General features: G+C 48.7%; 1 protein-coding gene across 1 annotated transcript in view; it reads left to right on the forward strand.

Annotated features, from left to right (window-relative positions):
• The first annotated feature begins 219 nt into the window (after positions 1-219).
• LOC119955139 (synapsin-3-like) overlaps positions 220-19,432 on the forward strand; it is a 475,326-nt gene continuing 456,113 nt past the window's right edge. Inside the window, 1 exon segment of the mRNA XM_038781056.1 lies at positions 220-335. The gene's annotated coding sequence lies outside the window, so the exon portion shown is untranslated.

Consider the following 19,432-nt stretch of genomic DNA (forward strand, 5'->3'; position numbering starts at 1 on the left):
AGGACACGGAGGGAGAAGATCATGTGTTTATGTTTTGCTTCCAACTGTTAAATGATTGCTAGTGAGTGTAGCCCAGGTTGTCTTTCTGAGTATTACATGTTTGTCTAGTACAGGGAGGGAAGCATAATTTAATCCAGTTCATGTTGCAATTGGCCAATAGGTTGAAAGGGAGGGGAAGAAATGAAGTCAGTGCAGGCTCCCAGTTTGCACTGGGGTTTGGGGCGAGAGAGAGATAGCAAACTGTGTGTAAGAGAGAGGTGCACGGGAGGAGGGTCCCAGCATATTCTCCTTTTCATTTCATTGACGGCAGAGGGACACCACTGTGCGCAGACAAGGTGAGGAATGAAAACAACACAGAGAAACATGAGACAGTCTTTCAGCATCACAGGTCATGAGCCGGGGAGCAATTTGGTTATTGTGCATGTCTGCTGCTGAATGTCAATCCAATTTATTTGCTTTAGAGTTTTTTTAAACCTTACTGTATATATTATTAAGATATATATTTATATGAAACATGTGCCCTGTAATCTAATTTATTGCACTGCATAATTTGCAATGTTTTCACTGAGATTGTTTGATTTGAGTGGGTTTCTGTTTTGCTCTGGAATGATATTTGCTTGCTGGAAGAGATTGCTTGTTAGAGAATGCAGTGCTATGGCAGGAAGCTGTGTGGTTTCCGAAATGATTTGGGGTGGGAGAAAGGGAGATATGATTGTTTTACTGCTGGTGGGTTACACACGCCTGTTTATTGCTGCTGAATATTGAATGTCGAGGCAGGACTTTGAGCGATGTGTTCCTGTGTGTGGGCGGGTGTGGCGGGGTGGGGGTGCGATGCTGAGGGGTTGCATTGTTTCTACCTCCTTGTCATTTACAAGCATTGTAGTCTATATCAGACGGAAGGTGACAGTTTGATGGGGATTAATGGAATGCGGCAATGTTCTCTGTAGACAGCAACACAGGCAGGTGAAACCAGGACATCAGCACCTCACTGATGGGCAGGGCTCCCCTCCCAAAATATTTATATTTAAGAATATTCTATTTTTGAAATATGTAGTCTTTATGGGGATTACACAAAAAGCAAACGATTTGAAGAAATTGCTTAATGTTTGCAATTTGGATATTGTCTGTTCAGCTGGCAGTTTTTTCACAGGTATTCCAACCTGTTACAGTTCTTCAGGTGGATGAAGAATGTTTGTTATTACAGTGAGGATGAGGGAAAGTTCAGTGGATATCAAATTGTAATCTTCGGAAAATTATTTTTAAAAATTCATCTCGTTTATCTTTATTTCACGTTGTCACTCCCATAGCACACAAGGATTTAGCTTCCAATTGATCCTATTTTTATTTAGGACACATCCACTTTATTTTAATTCAGCATGTATTTTCTCTAATCTCACTGGAATCTCCATGGGCAATCCACTAACTGCACAGCGATCTGACAGGAAACCCATTTCCAAGGATGGGATTTCACAGCCCTGTTGTGGTGGGGATGGGCTGGAAAATCCTGCCAGTGGGAGGGGCCAGAGAATTCTACCCCATATCTCTGGAAATGATCTCTGGGTTGGCCACCAAGAGGACACGAGAATGACCTGGTAATAGTTAATGCTTTAAGTTTCCTACTTTCCTTGGAAGAAGTGGCAAGACAGGTCGTCAAAGGAAGCAGGTTTGAGTGATAGTGCCATTGTGTTGGGATTCTCAGTGAACTGACAGACCATGAATGAGTCCACTTCTGAACACGTGGTAAAGCTCATCAGAAGCCCAAGTACGCTGTTGATTCCAGCATAATCATAGATCATAGAATTTACAGTGCAGAAGGAGGCTATTCGGCCCATTGAGTCTGCACCGGCTCTTGGAAAGAGCACCCTACCCAAGGTCAACACCTCCACCCTATCCCCATAACCCAGTAACCCCACCCAACACTAAGGGCAATTTTGGACACTAAGGGCAATTTATCATGGCCAAGCCACCTAACCTGCACATCTTTGGACTGTGGGAGGAAACCGGAGCACCCGGAGGAAACCCACGCACACACGGAGGACGTGCAGACTCCGCACAGACAGTGACCCAAGCTGGAATCAAACCTGGGACCCTGGAGCTGTGAAGCAATTGTGCTATCCACAATGCTACCGTGCTGCCCTGTAATAGTGAGAGTATAATGAATACAGTTCATTTCTAATATTGCACATGCTTCGGTTTCTTCCAGAGAGGGGTCATTTTCAACATTTGCATTCACAGAATGAAGCACTTCCACAATTTTCTCATTTGTGATGTCAACAGACACACTGCTAGGAAGCTTTTGGAAAATGTTGTCAGTACAGTGCACTGTAGAAGTGAAGACATTCTCACCCATTTGGTGACTTGTTTATAATAATCTTTATAGATTGTGCTCATCTCATTGCAAGAGCTGAGATCTCACAGCAAAATAGCTGTTGCTGTGGTCAGTAAGGCATAATTTGTTCTGGCTTCACTGCTGTCATAAGGAATAAACCCAGTACATCATCATTGTACTGTCGGGTTTATTTCAGAGTTTTTTTAAAAGTTAGCATCTGTAACAGAATGCTACTGGTGATGGGGTGGAGGGGGTGGGGGGGGGGGGGGGGGTGTTGTGTTGTAATTGTTGTGATCAGCTGCAAACTACACCATTAAAATGGTCAAAGGCTTTAACTAGGCAGAGATCACATTCAATGGAGAATCTGGATCAATATGGACAAGTTCAGAGGATTCATTCTCCAGTATAAAATCAGTGTGTCAGGCACATTGTGCAAAACAAGCAGCACAAAACCAGCGAGCTCTGTTGTGGATACGTTTGAACCTTGGCAAATGAGAGATTCACCAGCATGACCAGCTGATTGCTGATGTTCCTTCCTTGTGCAAGATTAATGCTTCCTTCCCACATTGTGCTGTACCAAAGAATGTTGCAACATATGCCTGGTTCGGGACAGCTCAGCTCAGTTGGCTAAATGGTTTGTGTGGTTTGGTGTGTGGGTCAGAATGATGCTAACAATGTGACTTCAATCCCTGTTTCTGCTGAGGTAGACTTGGAACCAGGCTCCTCGCTTGTCCCATGCTCAATGTGGAGTGATGCCCCTCAAACTATATAACCAATTGTCTTTGCTGAATGAAATGAAATGAAAATGAAAATCGCTTATTGTCACGAGTAGGCTTCAAATGAAGTTACCGTGAAAAGCCCCTAGTCGCCACATTCCGGCGCCTGTTCGGGGAGGCTGGTACGGGAATTGAACCGTGCTGCTGGCCTGCTTGGTCTGCTTTCAAAGCCAGCTATTTAGCCCAGTGTGCTAAACAGCCCCTTGTCTCTTGCTCATGTGTTTGCTTTGGTTGGCCCCTTGCTCCGCATTGTAACCAATCACTGTTTGTTGATATACCATTTGTACTTCGGTACATATGACAATAAATCAAATCAAATAAGATGCGTTGTGGACTGTGGCTAGTTATTTTCAGGCGGGGTTTTGCCTGGTCCTCATTGCAGCTTATTCTCTAGATGGTACAGCAAAGTGGGTGATTGGTGTGTGATTGTAAATTTAATCTGAAAGCTTTGTTTAATTAGTTATTTTCAGTTGTGACGTCAATCGGGGAATTGTCCAATTCATAGATCATAGATATTACAGTGCAGAAGGAGGCCATTTGGCCCATCGAGTCTGCACCGGCCCTTGGAAAGAGCACCTGACTTAAGACCACACCTCCACCCTATCCCCGTAACACAGTAACCCCACCTAACCTTTTTGGACACTAAGAGGCAATTTAGCATGGCCAATCCACCTAACCTGCACATCTTTGGACAGTGGGAGGAAACCGGAGCACTCGGAGGGAACCCACGCACACACGGGGAGAACGTGCAGACTCCACACAGACAGTGATCCAAGCCAGGAATCGAGCCCACTATGCTACCGTGCCACCCCTGGTCAGTTCAGGGCGAGGGATAATCCATCTAATATCTAGTGACTCATATTGATAACTACTTATGTGGGCGTCAGATGAGGACAGGATAATGCTACTATCCTCCCTCCATTGTTAAAGGGCCCACAGATCACAGTCCTCTAACAAATCACTGCATTTTAAGGAGGAGAGAAAGAAATAAAGTATTTATGGGGGAGGGGTTGTGGAGGGTGGGAACAGACACTTGTACCACCTTTAGTTTTATCCGAGAGCTATTGAATCTTGCAAGACAGGTTACCATAACAACATTGTTTTTGAAAAAAATATTCAAAAACAAGTAAGCAGTGTATTTGTGGAAATGAACTCAGTCGGAGTATTCCAAATCGATATTCTTTGAGATTGCGATTTCTTCCAGGGCTGGAGAACATGTAATGAAGGTAAATGTTTCTGCTGACCCCATAAGTCTTGCTTCAGGAACCTGGGACAGGAATTCTGAGACTTCACACTGTTGCTGAGGTAGGAGGGGCCCCTTCAGCTGTTTGCCAACATTTTGAATAGGGAGCTGTTCACTCAGAACATTTAAATATGCCTGAGCCAGTGTTGTTAAATGAGGTGGTGAAACTCTGGCGGAGAAAGGCGATGCTGAGATTAGGGTTAGGGATAGGGTTAGGATTAAGGTTAGAATGAAACTCTGGCAGAGAAAGGTGATGCTAAAGTATAATGGATCGTTGTCCTTTTCCCTTGCATGACAAATGTAATAATACTTGAGGCGTCTATTTTTCTTGTATCAAAAAAAACAGGGAATGCCTGCTTTTAATCAAGGTTCACATAAATGCACTAACAGAATACCTACAATGCACAAGGTGGCCATTCGGCCCATCAAGTCTCCACCAACCCTCCGAAAGAACGCCCTACCTAGACCCGCTCCCCTGCCCGACCTCTGAACCCCACCTAACCGTTGGACACTAAGGAGCAATTTCGCATGGCCAATCCACCTAACTATCTTTGGACTGTGGGAGGAAACCGGAGCACCCGGAGGAAACCCATGCAGGCACGGGGAGAATGTGCAGACTCCAAACAGACAGTCACCCGAGGCCGGAATTGTACCCGGGTTCCTGGCGCTGTGAGGCAGCAGTGCTAACCACTCTGCCACTGTGCCGTCCATTAGTGCTTGAAGCTGACAGTAAGCTATTTGGGAGCTTGGCCAATGTCTGGTGGCACATGCACAGGCAGTATCTGGTCTCGACACAAGAATCGGGATGATTATCCATGTACATTGTAGGATTCCTGATGACCATTTTCAGGATCGCAGTCGCAGTCCACAGTGCTAGGCTGGATAGAGGAAATGGGTACTTTAACAACCAGACCAAGTAGAAGGAGCAGGGTGCGAGGGATTAAGGTAGATAGTGAGTGGAGAGAGGCCAGAGTGAATCATCAAAGGAGATAGGTGCGATGAGGAGAGCAGATAGACTGAGGGAAGAAAGTAGATAAAACAGAGATTTTAGAATTAAAACTTATCTGAATATTTTACAAGAGGGATATTCTTTCAGGTCCATATGGGCAGTATGGTAGCACAGTGGTTAGCACAGTTGCTTTACAGCTCCAGGGTCCCAGGTTTGATTCCCCATGGGGTCACTGTCAGTGCGGAGTCTGCACATTCTCCCCGTGTCTGCGTGGGTTTCCTCCGGGTGCTCCGGCTTCCTCCCACAGTCCAAAGATGTGCAGGTTAGGTGGATTGGCCAGACTGAATTGCCCTTTGTGTCCAAAAAGGTTAGGTGGGGTTACTGGGTTACAGGGCTAGGGTGGAGGTGTGGGCTGAAGTGAGGTGCTCTTTCCAAGAGCCGATGCAGACTCAATTGGCCGAATGGCCTCCTTCTGCACTGTAAATTCTATAATTCTGTGAAATGTACCAGCAATTTTAACTCCTCTTCAACATCTGGGTTTGTCCTTTCAGTGTTTCATGTACCTATTTTTCCCCCAGTACAAGTGAAGGAAATCTGCCATCACTTCGGTGCTTAGGTTATTGTAGGTAATTACTTGCTTTTGTATGTGAGGCCTGTTCTTGAGCATTCAACTTTTTGGGATCATATAATCATAGAATTTACAGTGCAGAAGGAGACCATTCGGCCCATCAGGTCTGCACCAACCCTTGGAAAGAACACCCTACTTAAGCCCACACCTCCACCATATCCCCGTAACCCAGTAACCCCACCTAACTTTTTGGACACTAAGGGTCAATCTAGCATGGTCAATCCACCTAACCTGCACATCTTTGGACTGTGGGAGGAAACCGGAGCACCCGGAGGAAACCCATGCAGACATGGGGAGAATGTGCAGACTCCGCACAGACAGTGACCCATGGTCAGAATTGAACCTGGGATCCTAGAGCTGTGAGGCAGCAGTATGAACCACTGTGCCACCGTGTTGTCCCCTTCTGGGACAACTGTTATTGGGGGTGGGCACAAATGTGGAATTGAGGCCATGATCAGACCAGGCTTGATCTTATTAGTGGTGGAGCAGTCTCAGGGAGCCGAGTGGACTCCTCCTGTTCCTAATTCAGATTTTTGTTTGGTTCATTTATAAATTTAGAGTATCCAATTCATTTTTTCCAATTATGAGGCAATGTAGCGTGGCCAATCCACTGAGCCTGCACATCTTTTGGGTTGTGGGGCGAAACCCACGCAGACACTTGAGAATGTACAAACTCCACACGGACAGTGACCCAGAGCTGGGATCGAACCTGGGACCTCGGCGCCGTGAGGCAACAGTGATAACCACTGCATCACTGTGCTGCCCTTGTTTGTATGCTTTAAAGTTATTGGTCAATCCTTGTTAAATTTCTAGGTTGGTGTGTTTGATTTACTACAATCCTGACCAGACCCTAACAGTGACTAGGATCCTGGACTGAAACCCCAATATTTAATTGTAATTTTGTCAGATTGTGAGGAAAGGTCCAGGAGTGTTTTCACAAAAAAATTGGGATATGGAAAATTAAAACAAACTTTATTACTAACACAGTATTAAAATATCTTGAACATCACATAAGAAAATAACTTGCAATTACCCCTCAAGCTAGGTAACCAGTACAGTGGTACAATGACCCTTAACTGCTATCTTTATTCCCACTTAAACAATAACAATAAAAACCTCAGCTCTTAATCCACTGTTAAATACAGTTAGCACTCAGCAATATCTGCTTTACACAGATGTTCTTACAGAAAGAGATCGCTTGACACTGCTTTAAAGAAAAGATCTGAATCCTGTCAGACCCATGCAGAAACTTTGGCAGTGGTAGCACAGTGGTTAGCACTGTTGCTTCACAGCACCAGGGTCCCAGGTTCGATTCCCGGCTTGGGTCACTGTCTGTGCAGAGTCTGCACATTCTCCCCATGTCTGCCTGGGTTTCCTCCCACAAGTCCCGAAAGACATGCATTAGGTGAATTGGACATTCTGAATTCTCACTCTGTACCCGAACAGGCGCCAGAGTGTGGCGACTAGGGATTTTCACACTAACATTGCAGTGTTAATGTAAGCCTACTTGTGACATTAATAAAGATTATTATCCAGAAGCTGCTTCAGCTTACCTCTAACTACACTCTTCTGAACTGCTGGAAAAGAAACTGCTAATCCATCTATAGACATATCTTTCAACTGAACCGTGAGATACTTGACTTCTGCTCACATCTCCATCTAAAACTCAACTAACACTGCTTTTCTGAAAAATGCTGATACTGTGGCTCCTCCCAGTAAGTATATAATTTTACCAATCTGAAATCTAATTAACTCCACTGGGAATCCCCTTAATCAAAACAACATTCCATTTGCCCAAGCTTTTTATGATGCTTTAATTGCACTTTGGCTCCCAAAATCCTTCAACTCAGGATTCTTTAAAAACATTACTATCCCGGGCTTTTAACCCTTACTGCACTAAATACCTATAATACCATACCTCTGAAATTCCTCATTCATCACAGATTTCATTGCACTACTTGAAGGAAAGAGAAGCTTGTTATCCATAATTAACTCAAAGAAATGTTTTTATTAACCTCAGTAGGAGATCTTATTGTTCACAGATCGACTGCAACATTTCCCTATATTACAACAGGGACTACAATTCAAAGTCACCGAATTTGGATGTGATGCATTTTTGGATGTAAAGATGTTTTATAAAGAGGACTTTCTCCCGTTTTTGACACTTGGACCTATTGAAATGGCACAAAGAGGTCAGCTAACCGAGCAGTTAGAAACCAGACAACAGGATCATCAAAATAACCCCAAGTGGCTAAGCAAGAGGACGAAGGGTCATTTGCAGGAAAATAACAAAAAAATTGGAAAACAGCAAATGTAAGTCAGAAATATAAGGGGAAAATAAACAGCGAATATGCAGCACATCATTTGGCTTCTTTAAGATAATACATCTGAGGTGTTATCGTGCGGGGCGCAGTGGTTGCTGAGTGAGTGGTTGCTGAGAAGGGGAGTAAATTTTTTTTTAAACTTACTGTTGGGAGTTTCCAGCTGAATCCGGTCAGAGTGAGGACAGAGTGACGTCTGGGTAAGTAGAAAGATTTAAATTGTTTGCGCAGGCCCATAACAGCTGATTGCTGTTCTTGTGTGGGGCGCAGTGGTTGCTGGTTAAGTGTCTTTTTTTTCCTGTATTTAAGTTGGGTGGTTCCTAAACCCTAGACACTACACTTGTAGTGTACCCCATCTTTCCACCTTCTTTAACCTAAGTGGTAGAGTGAATAACAAGTAAGCTCTTTCTGTCTTTTTTCTTTTTTTTATCTAGAGGGGATGGCAGGGAAGGCAGTGCAATGTTCCTCCTGCAGAATGTTTGAGGTGAGGGACGCCGTTAGTGTCCCTGCTGATTTCACCTGTGGGAAGTGCTCCCATCTCCAGCTCCTCAGAAACCGCATTAGGGAACCGGAGCTGGAGCTGGATGAACTTCGGATCATTCGGGAGGCAGAGGTGGTCATAGATAGAAGCTTCAGGGATGTAATTACTCCGAAGAATCAAGATAGATGGGTGACAGTGAGAGGGGCTGGGAGAAAGCAGTCAGTGCAGGGATCCTCTGTGGTTGTTCCCCTCAGTAACAAGTATACCGTTTCGGAAACTGTTGAGGGGGATGACCTACCAGGGGTAAGCCACGGTGAACGGATCTCCAGCACTGAGTCTGTCCCTGTGGCTCAGAAGGGAAGGAGGGAGAGCAGGAGAACAATAGTTATTGGGGACTCGATAGTTGGAGGGACAGGTAGACGGTTCTGTTCCAGTGAAAGAGACTCACGGGTGGTATGTTGCCTACCGGGTGCCAGGGACCGTGACGTCTCGGACCGTGTTTTCAGAATTCTTAAGGGGGAGTGGGAACAGTCACAAGTTGTGGTACGCATCGGTACCAATGACATAGCTAAGAGAAGGGACGGGGATTTAAAACAGGAATTTAGGGAACTAGGGTGGAAACTGAGAGCTAGGACAAACTATGCTGTCATCTCTGGTTTGTTGCTGGTGCCACGTGCTAGCGAGGTGAGGAACAGGGAGAGAGTGCAGATAAACACATGGCTGCAGGGATGGTGTAGGAGGGAGGGTTTCAGGTACGTGGATAATTGGAGCACATTCTGGGGAAGGTGGGACCTGTACAGACAGGAGGTTTGCACCTGAACCAGAGGGGCACCAATATCCTGGGAGGGAAATTTTCTGTGGCCCTTTGGGGGGGGGGGTTAAACTAATTTGTCAGGGGGCTGGGAAAACGAGCTGTAGTCTAGAAGCCAGTGTTGAGAGTAGTGAGGTACTGAGGGTATCAAGGTCGCAGGAGTGTACCGGCAGACAGAAAGCTGGGTTGAAGTGTGTCTACTTCAATGCAAGGAGCATCCGGAATAAGGTAGGTGAACTTGGAGCATGGATTGGTACTTGGGACTACGATGTTGTGGCCATTATGGAGACATGGTTAGAACAGGGACAGGAATGGTTGTTGGAAGTTCCGGGGTATAGATGTTTCAGTAAGAGTAGGCAAGGTGGTAAAAGAGGTGGAGGAGTAGCATTGTTAATCAAGGATAGTTTAACGGCTGCAGAAAGGCAGTTCGAAGGGGATCTGCCTACTGAGGTAATATGGGCCGCAGTTAGAAATAGGAAAGGAGCGGTCACATTGTTAGGAGTTTTCTATAGGCCCCCAAATAATAGTAATAGAGATGTGGAGGAAGAAATTGCAAAACAGATTATGGATAGGTGTGGAGGTCTCAGGGTAGTTGTCATGAGTGACTTTAACTTTCCAAATATTGATTGGAACGTCTATAGGTCGAACAGTTCGGATGGAGCAGTTTTTGTACAGTGTGTGCAGGAGGGTTTCCTGACACAATATGTGGATAGGCCGACGGGGGGGGGGGCATTGGATTTGGTACTGGGTAATGAACCGAGCCAAGTGTTAGATTTGTTTGTGGGAGAGCACTTTGGAGATAGTGGAGATCGGTGTCTTTCACTATTGCAATGGAGAGGGATAGGGCCATACGGCAGGGCAAGGTTTATAGTTGGGGGAGGGGTAATTATGATGCGATTAGGCAAGAATTATGGAGCATAAGATGGGAACAGAAACTGTCAGGGAAAGGCACAAATGAAAAGTGGAGCTTGTTCAAGGAACAAATACTGCCTGTCCTTGATAGGTATGTCCCTGTCAGGCAGTGAGGAAATGGCCGTAAGAGGGAACCATGGTTCACAAAAGAGGTTGAATGTCTTGTCAAGAGGAAAAAGGAAGAGTATGTAAGGATGAGAAAACAAGGTTCAGTTGGGTCACTTAAGGGTTACAAGGTAGCAAGGAATGAGCTAGATAAAGGGTCAGGAGAGTGAGGAGGGGGCATGAGAAGTCCTTGGTGGGTCGGATCAAGGAATACCCCAAGGCTTTTTACTCTTAGAACATAGAACAGTACAGCACAGAACAGGCCCTTCGGCCCTCAATGTTGTGCCGAGCAACGATCACCCTATTCAAGCCAACGTATCCACCCTATACCAGTAACCCCCCCTATTTTTAGGACACTAAGGGCAATTTAGCATGGCCAATCCACCTAACCCGCACATCTTTGGACTGTAGGAGGAAACCGGAGCACCCGGAGGAAACCCACGCACACACGGGGAGGACGTGCAGACTCGGCACAGACAGTGACCCAGCCGGGAATTGAACCTGGGACCCTGGAGCTGCGAAGCATTTATGCTAACCACCATGCTACCGTGCTGCCTCTTATGTGAGAAATAAAAGACTGACTAGGGTGAGGGTAGGGCCGGTCAAGGACAGTAGTGGGAACTTGTGCATGGAGCCAGAAGAAATAGGAGAGGCATTGAATGAATACATTTCTTCAGTGTTCACCAAGGAGAGGGGCCATGTTTTTGAGGATGAGAGTGTGATACAGGCGGGTGGGCTGGAGGAGGTAGATGTTCTGAGGAAGGATGTATCAGCAATTTTGAAAAACCTGAGGGTCGACAAGTCCCCTGGGCCAGATGGGATATATTCAAGGATCCTTTGGGAGGCAAGGGATGAGATTGTAGAGCCTTTGGCTTTGATCTTTGGGTGCTCACTGTCCACGGGGATAGTTCTAGAGGACTGGAGAGTGGCAAAATTTGTTCCTCTGTTCAAGAAAGGGAACAGGAATGACCCTGGTAATTATAGCCCAGTTAGTCTTACTTCGATGGTCGGTAAGTTAATGGAAAAGGTCCTGAAGGATAGGATTTATGACCATTTGGAAAGATGCAGCTTTATCCGGGATAGTCAACACGGATTCACGAAGGGTAAGTCTTGCCTCACAAATTTGATTGAATTCTTTGAGGAGGTAACTAAGTGTGTAGATGAAGGTAGAGCAGTTGATGTCGTATACATGGATTTTAGTAAGGTGTTTGATAAGGTTCCCCATGGTCGGCTCATGAAGAAAGTAAGGAGGTGTGTGATAGAGGGAAATTTGGCCAATTGGATAAGTAACTGGCTGTCACATAGAAGACAGAGGGTGGTGGTGGATGGGAAATTTTCAGACTGGAGACCAGTTACCAGCGGTGTACCACAGGGATCAGTGCTGGGTCCTCTGCTATTTGTGATTTTTATCAATGACTTGGAGGAGGGGGCTGAAGGGTGGGTCAGTAAATTTGCTGATGACACCAAGATTGGTGGAGTGGTGGATGAGGTGGAGGGCTGTTGTAGGCTGCAAAGAGACATTGATAGGATGCAGAGCTGGGCCGAAAAATGGCAGATGGAGTTTAACCCTGATAAGTGCGAGGTGATTCATTTTGGTAGAAAAAATTTGAATGCGGATTACAGGGTCAACGGCAGGATTCTGAGGAATGTGGAGGAACAGAGAGATCTTGGGCTTCATGTCCACAGATCTCTGAAGGTTGCCACTCAAGTGGATAGAGCCATGAAGAAGGCTTCTCGTGTGTTAGCTTTGATTAATAGGGGGCTTGAGTTTAAGAGCCGTGGGGTTATGCTGCAACTGTACATGATCCTGGTGCGACTCATTTGGAGTATTGTGTGCAGTTCTGGTCACCTCATTATAGGAAGGATGTGGAAGCATTGGAAAGGGTGCAAAGGAGATTTACCAGGATGCTGCCTGGTTTGCAGGATAGGTCTTATGAGGAAAGTTTGAGGGAGTTAGGGCTTTTCTCTTTGGAGCGGAGGAGGATGAGAAGCGACTTAATAGAGGTTTATAAGATGATGAGGGGGATCGATAGATTGGACGTTCAGAGACTATTTCCTCGGGTGGATGTAGCTGTTACAAGGGGGCATAACTATAAGATTCAGGGTGGGAGATATAGGAGGGATGTCCGAGGTAGGTTCTTTACTCAGAGAGTGGTTAGGGTGTGGCATGGCCTGCCTGCTGTGATAGTGGAGTTGGACACTTTAGGAACTTTCAAGCAGTTATTGGAAAGGCACACGGAGCACACCAGAATGACACGGAGTGGGATAGCTTGATCTTGGTTTCGGACAATGCTCAGCACAACATCGAGGGCTGAAGGGCCTGTTCTGTGCTGTACTGTTCTATGTAGAATCTGCATGTTCCATTTGCAGATGCTAATTGACATGTGTTGTTCCAGCATTTTTTGTTTTTCTCTTGATCACAGGTCCCAGGGGGATTGAAATGTTCATTATTCGCCTGTAAAAATTAAATCTGCACCTGCAATTTGTATTATATGTATTTTTTCCACATAGTTTAAAAATATTAGTGTGCAAACAAGTGCTACAGAATTCATAAGCATTAAAGAATTGCCAGACAGTGAAATATTATCCAAAATGTAATTTGTAAGTATTGAATGAAAATCATTCTCCGCTCCGGCGACAGACTGCGGGCGCTGGCGGGAATACGGGCACGTTTTATCTCGCTGCTGGCGCCCGTACCGAGACGGCATTCTCCGGCCTACAAGGGGGCTAGCAGGGACGTGGCGGGAAACGTGGGTGCGCGGCCTCAGAGCGGTGTCAGAGATCCGGCACCATGTAAACGACACGGCGCACAACAGGTGACGTGACGCACAGGCCGCCGATGGGTGACCATGGCGCCACGCCGAGCAACGCCCAGGGTCACACACCACGACCTGGAGACGCTGCTGGATGCCCTCGAGGAGAGGAGGGGGTGTCTGTATCCCGGACCCGGCCGGAGGGTGCCAGCCAATGTGGCCCGGCGCCTGTGGAGGGAGGTGGGCGCGGCCGTCAGTGCCACCACGGTGACACCCAGGATTGGTGAGCAGTGCCGCAAAAGGCTCCACAACTTACTGAGGGCAGCCAGGGTGAGTACCCAGCAATGTGCCCATGGCAGCAACCCCCCCTACCCCCCACATGTGTGACACCCACACCCTCCCCAGGGGGATGGTACAAGCTGTAAGGTATATTTCTGCAGCTGCTTCTAGCTCTGACTAAGGAGGGCGATGGGGGTGGCGGTTTAGATAACATTTAGGTTAGCAACAGTACTGTGAGTGGGCAGCTATGTAACCCGCCCAAGGCCATTGCGCGCGGAACAACCTTTATCAGTGTGTGTAACTTGAGGCTCGGCAGAATGCGCCTTCTCCAGCCATAACTCAGATGGCTGTACGTGTTACAATCCTAAGTAAAAACTATCTACTTGATTGAAGCCTTACTGTGTCGACTCACTCATTGAACTGAGATTTAGCCTAACAAAGCACAGCCGTGAGGCACATGGCTGCAGCCACCCACACTAGCCGCGTTGGCCCTGTGCTCTGTGCACCCATTGCCAACATAGACCCAACTGCATGCAGTGGACCGCCTCACAATGCTGGCATGGCAACCTGGCCATCCCATCCACCCGCATAGCAACCCGGCCATCCCACCCACCCGCATAGCAACCCGGCCATCCCACCCACCCACATAGCAACCCGGCCATCCCACCCACCCGCATAGCAACCCGGCCATCCCACCCACCCGCATAGCAACCCAGCCATCCCACCCGCATAGCAACCCGGCCATCCCACCCACCCGCATAGCAACCCGGCCATCCCACCCACCCGCATGGCAACCTGGCCATCCCACCCACGTGCATAGCAACCCAGCCATCCCACCCACCCGCATAGCAACCCAGCCATCCCACCCACTCACATAGCAACCCAGCCATCCCACCCACCCGCATGGCAACCCAGCCATCCCACCCACCCGCATAGCAACCCGGCCATCCCACCCGCATAGCAACCCGGCCATCCCACCCACCCGCATAGCAACCCGGCCATCCCACCCGCATAGCAACCCGGCCATCCCACCCTCATAGCAACCCGGCCATCCCACCCGCATAGCAACCCGGCCATCAAACTCGCATAGCAACCCAGCCATCCCACCCGCATAGCAACCCGGCCATCCCACCCACCCGCATAGCAACCCGGCCATCCCACCCACCCGCATAGCAACCCAGCCATCCCACCCACCCGCATAGCAACCCGGCCATCCCACCCACCCGCATGGCAACCCGGCCATCCCACCCACTCACATAGCAACCCGGCCATCCCACCCGCATAGCAACCCGGCCATCCCACCCACCCGCATGGCAACCCAGCCCACCCACTCGCATAGCAACCCGGCCATCCCACCCACCCGCATAGCAACCCGGCCATCCCACCCTCATAGCAACCCGGCCATCCCACCCTCATAGCAACCCGGCCATCCCACCCTCATAGCAACCCGGCCATCCCACCCGCATAGCAACCCGGCCATCCCACCCACATAGCAACCCGGCCAACCCACCCGCATAGCAACCCGGCCATCCCACCCGCATAGCAACCCGGCCATCCCACCCGCATAGCAACCCGGCCATCCCACCCGCATAGCAACCCGGCCATCCCACCCTCATAGCAACCCGGCCATCCCACCCGCATAGCAACCCGGCCATCCCACCCTCATAGCAACCCGGCCATCCCACCCGCATAGCAACCCGGCCATCCCACCCGCATAGCAACCCGGCCATCCCACCCACCCACATAGCAACCCGGCCATCCCACCCGCATAGCAACCCGGCCATCCCACCCACCCGTACAGCAACCCGGCCATCCCACCCACCCACATAGCAACCCGGCCATCCCACCCGCATAGCAACCCGGCCATCCCACCCACCCGCATAGCAACCCGGCCATCCCACCCGCATAGCAACCCGGCCATCCCACCCGCCCGCATGGCAACCCGGCCATCCCACCCACCTGCATAGCAACCCGGCCATCCCACCCTCATGGCAACCCGGCCCACCCACTCGCATAGCAACCCGGCCATCCCACCCACCCGCATAGCAACCCAGCCATCCCACCCGCCTAGCAATCCGGCCATCCCACCCTCATAGCAACCCGGCCATCCCACCCGCATAGCAACCCGGCCATCCCACCCGCATAGCAACCCGGCCATCCCACCCGCATAGCAACCCGGCCATCCCACCCTCATAGCAACCTGGCCATCCCACCCGCATAGCAACCCGGCCATCCCACCCTCATAGCAACCCGGCCATCCCACCCGCATAGCAACCCGGCCATCCCACCCGCATAGCAACCCGGCCATCCCACCCACCCACATAGCAATCCGGCCATCCCACCCGCATAGCAACCCGGCCATCCCACCCACCCGCATAGCAACCCGGCCATCCCACCCACCCACATAGCAACCCGGCCATCCCACCCGCATAGCAACCCGGCCATCCCACCCACCCGCATAGCAACCCGGCCATCCCACCCGCATAGCAACCCGGCCATCCCACCCGCACACATAGCAACCAGGCCATCCCACCCACCCTCATAGCAACCCGGCCATCCCACCCACCTGCATAGCAACCCGGCCATCCCACCCTCATGGCAACCGGGCCCACCCACCCGCATAGCAACCTGGCCATCTCACCCACCCGCATAGCAACCCAGCCATCCCACCCACCCGCATAGCAACCCGGCCCACCCACCCACCCGCCTAGCAACCCGGCCATCCCACCCACCCGCATAGCAACCCGGCCATCCCACCCGCATAGCAACCCGGCCATCCCACCCACCCGCATAGCAACCCAGCCATCCCACCCACTCACATAGCAACCCGGCCATCCCACCCGCCCGCATAGCAACCCGGCCATCCCACCCACCCGCATAGCAACCCGGCCATCCCACCCACCCACATAGCAACCCGGCCATCCCACCCACTCACATAGCAACCCGGCCATCCCACCCGCCCGCATAGCAACCCGGCCATCCCACCCACCCGCATAGCAACCCGGCCATCCCACCCACCCACATAGCAACCCGGCCATCCCACCCACCCTCATAGCAACCCGGCCATCCCACCCACCCACATAGCAACCCAGCCATCCCACCCACCCGCATAGCAACCCGGCCATCCCACCCACCCACTGTTCCAAACACTGTCTGCCCCTCCTGCGCCAGGGACTGGGGGGGTCACACATTGGACTGTTCAGTCACCTGAGAACTGATTTTTGATGTGGAAGCGAGTCGGTACAGAGGGACTGGCTAAGGAGAAGACAAAATAATGAGACAAAATTAGAGGAAAAAATTTTAAGGCTAGAATTACAAAGCAGTGAAATGAGGCCAACTTCAATTTGGACTGTGACAAGGGAAAATAGGGTGAGGGTGGGGGAGGCAGTAGCTTTGTGGTATTGTCCTTGAACTACTAATCCTGGTTTAGCTGGTTTAGCTCACAAGGCTAAATCGCTGGCTTATAAAGCAGGCCAGCAGCACGGTTCGATTCCCGTAACAGGCGCCGGAATGTGGCGACTAGGGGCTTTTCACAGTAACATCATTGAAGCCTACTCGTGACAATAAGCGATTTTCATTTTTTTTCATTTTCCAGAGACTCGGAGTCATTCTCTGGAGATCCGGGTTCGAATCCCATCACAGCAAATGGTGAAATTTGAATTCAATAAATAACTGGGATTAAAAGTCTAATGATGGGCATCACGGGGGCGCAGTGGTTAGCACTGCTGCGTCACGGCACCGAGGTCCCAGGTTCAATCCCGGCTCTGGGTCACTGTCCGTGTGGAGTTTGCACATTCTCCCTGTGTTTGTGTGGATTTGGCCCCACAACCCAAAGATGTGCAGAAGTGGATTGGCCACGCTAAATTGCCCCTTAATTGGATAAAATGAATAGGGCACTCAATAAAAAAGTCTAATAATGGCCATAAAACCATTGTTGATTGTTGTAAAAACCCATCTGGTTCACGAATGTCGTTTAGGGAAGGAAATCTGACGTCCTTACCTGGTCTGGCCGACATGTGACTCCAGATCCTCAGCAATGAGCAATAAATTCTGGCCCGGTCAGCGACACATCGAATAAAAGAAATCCTGTAAATTTTCTGGATCATTGTGTTTCCAGCCCAATGAATAAGAGGTTGCTGAAAGCAGATTCAATAGTAAGATTCAAAAGATAATTGGATAAATATCTGAAGGAGAAATAAAGTGACGGGCTGTATGAAGAGAGCAGTAAAATGGGACTATTTGGACAGGGCTACCAAATTGTCAGCCAGGAAGATAACCAAATAACCTCTTGATGTGTTGTATCAGTCTAAAGCATTAGTGTTTCTGTATCTTCAGGCTTTTTTGGTGAAAAAGTTGAAGAAATGATGGTACCCAAGTGTAACAATATGTATATTGTATGGTAAATGAAGGGTTAACAATTTAATGTGAATGCATCCAACCACCAGAGCATCCAGGTGATACCCTTGATTCGGGGAGTAGGCGATTAGGCGGGTTAGAGAGTAGTCGTGTTTTCAGAAGCGCTATAGATAGAATCATAGTTTAGTTTAGCTATAGTCTTGTAAATCTTAGTTAGCAATTTGAATCTATTTAATTGTAGTGTCAATAAATTAGCTTGTTAAAAAGAGAGCTTGATGTTCTTTGTGAGACACTACACTTCGAAGCCATCCTCATCCATAAAGCAAAGAACATCACACTAAATGTGCCCCAATTTCCCGGGACTTTTCCACTGTTCCACAAAATCCTGCAAAAACCGTTATCAAAGCTCAGCCTTCAGTCAAAATAGCCACAATTGCAAATTTCTGGGATTGATGCTGGCTAACTCAGCATATCCAATGATGCTGAGAAAATGTGGTGAACCTCTTTGGCTTTGCCACCTGGTAGCAATGGCTCTGGAATGATTCTTAGCCATTCAGGCTTTACAGCTGTTTTACAGTTTGAATTACTTTCTCCATTTCTTTTAGCTTCTGTCACTGAGGTCTTGAGTATTGCTGCCCAGAGTAGTTTGAGGAACTATGTGAGAGTAAACTGCACTTCACCAGAAAGGCTTTAGTAATCTGTACAAAATGCTGCAGGAAGATAAGACTTTGTGTTTACATCTTGCAAGGTCTTGGCAGTAGAAATAAAGGTGACCACAATCCTGAATGTTTGTGATGCCAGCTCTATCCATTCATCTACTGGAGCTCTTATACCAGCTAATAGCTGTGAGGGTCTGCAATCTACAAGTGACAGATGCTCTGTTCAGTCGGATTTATCAGATCAACAAACATGACATGGTTCCTAGTGCAGCAAGATCACCAACGTCCACAACCAGGCGCCAATCGATGGAGCTCAACTGACTCTTAGCGTCACAAGAGAACCTTGTCATAATCATCAATGGAAAGAGGCATCATTTGCTAATGTGCAAAGGATCCGGCCAGTAAACTCTGAGCTCTGGAGCAGCAGTCATTACTTAACCCTTTTATATTCCACCATCCATGACTTATTCAGTGGAGAGGACAAGGAGATGATCAGCTGAGTTAATCTCAGGCCCGATCTAACCAGATGGGTACAGAGTCCCACAGTGAGCGCGATTAGCCGCGAGTTTCCTGGAGCTCCTAGCTCACTGTGAGCAGGATTTACATTGCAACATCTCCAGATCTCACGCGGCATAGCGAGCTGGGCACATCCTGGGAGCGGATTCTCCCGGCTTTGCAACCTGGCGCACTGACTTTCAGGAGTAAGATAGGCGGTAGATCACACCCCTCATTTCAAAAATAAACAATTCATTCAATGATCAATAATTAAACTTAGATCAGCAAGCAATATTCATAAACAGTTCCATGCAACAAGCAGTGGTGCATTCATA

This window comes from Scyliorhinus canicula, chromosome 20 (genome assembly GCF_902713615.1).
Source record: "Scyliorhinus canicula chromosome 20, sScyCan1.1, whole genome shotgun sequence".
Classification (NCBI taxonomy): Eukaryota; Metazoa; Chordata; class Chondrichthyes; order Carcharhiniformes; family Scyliorhinidae; genus Scyliorhinus; species Scyliorhinus canicula.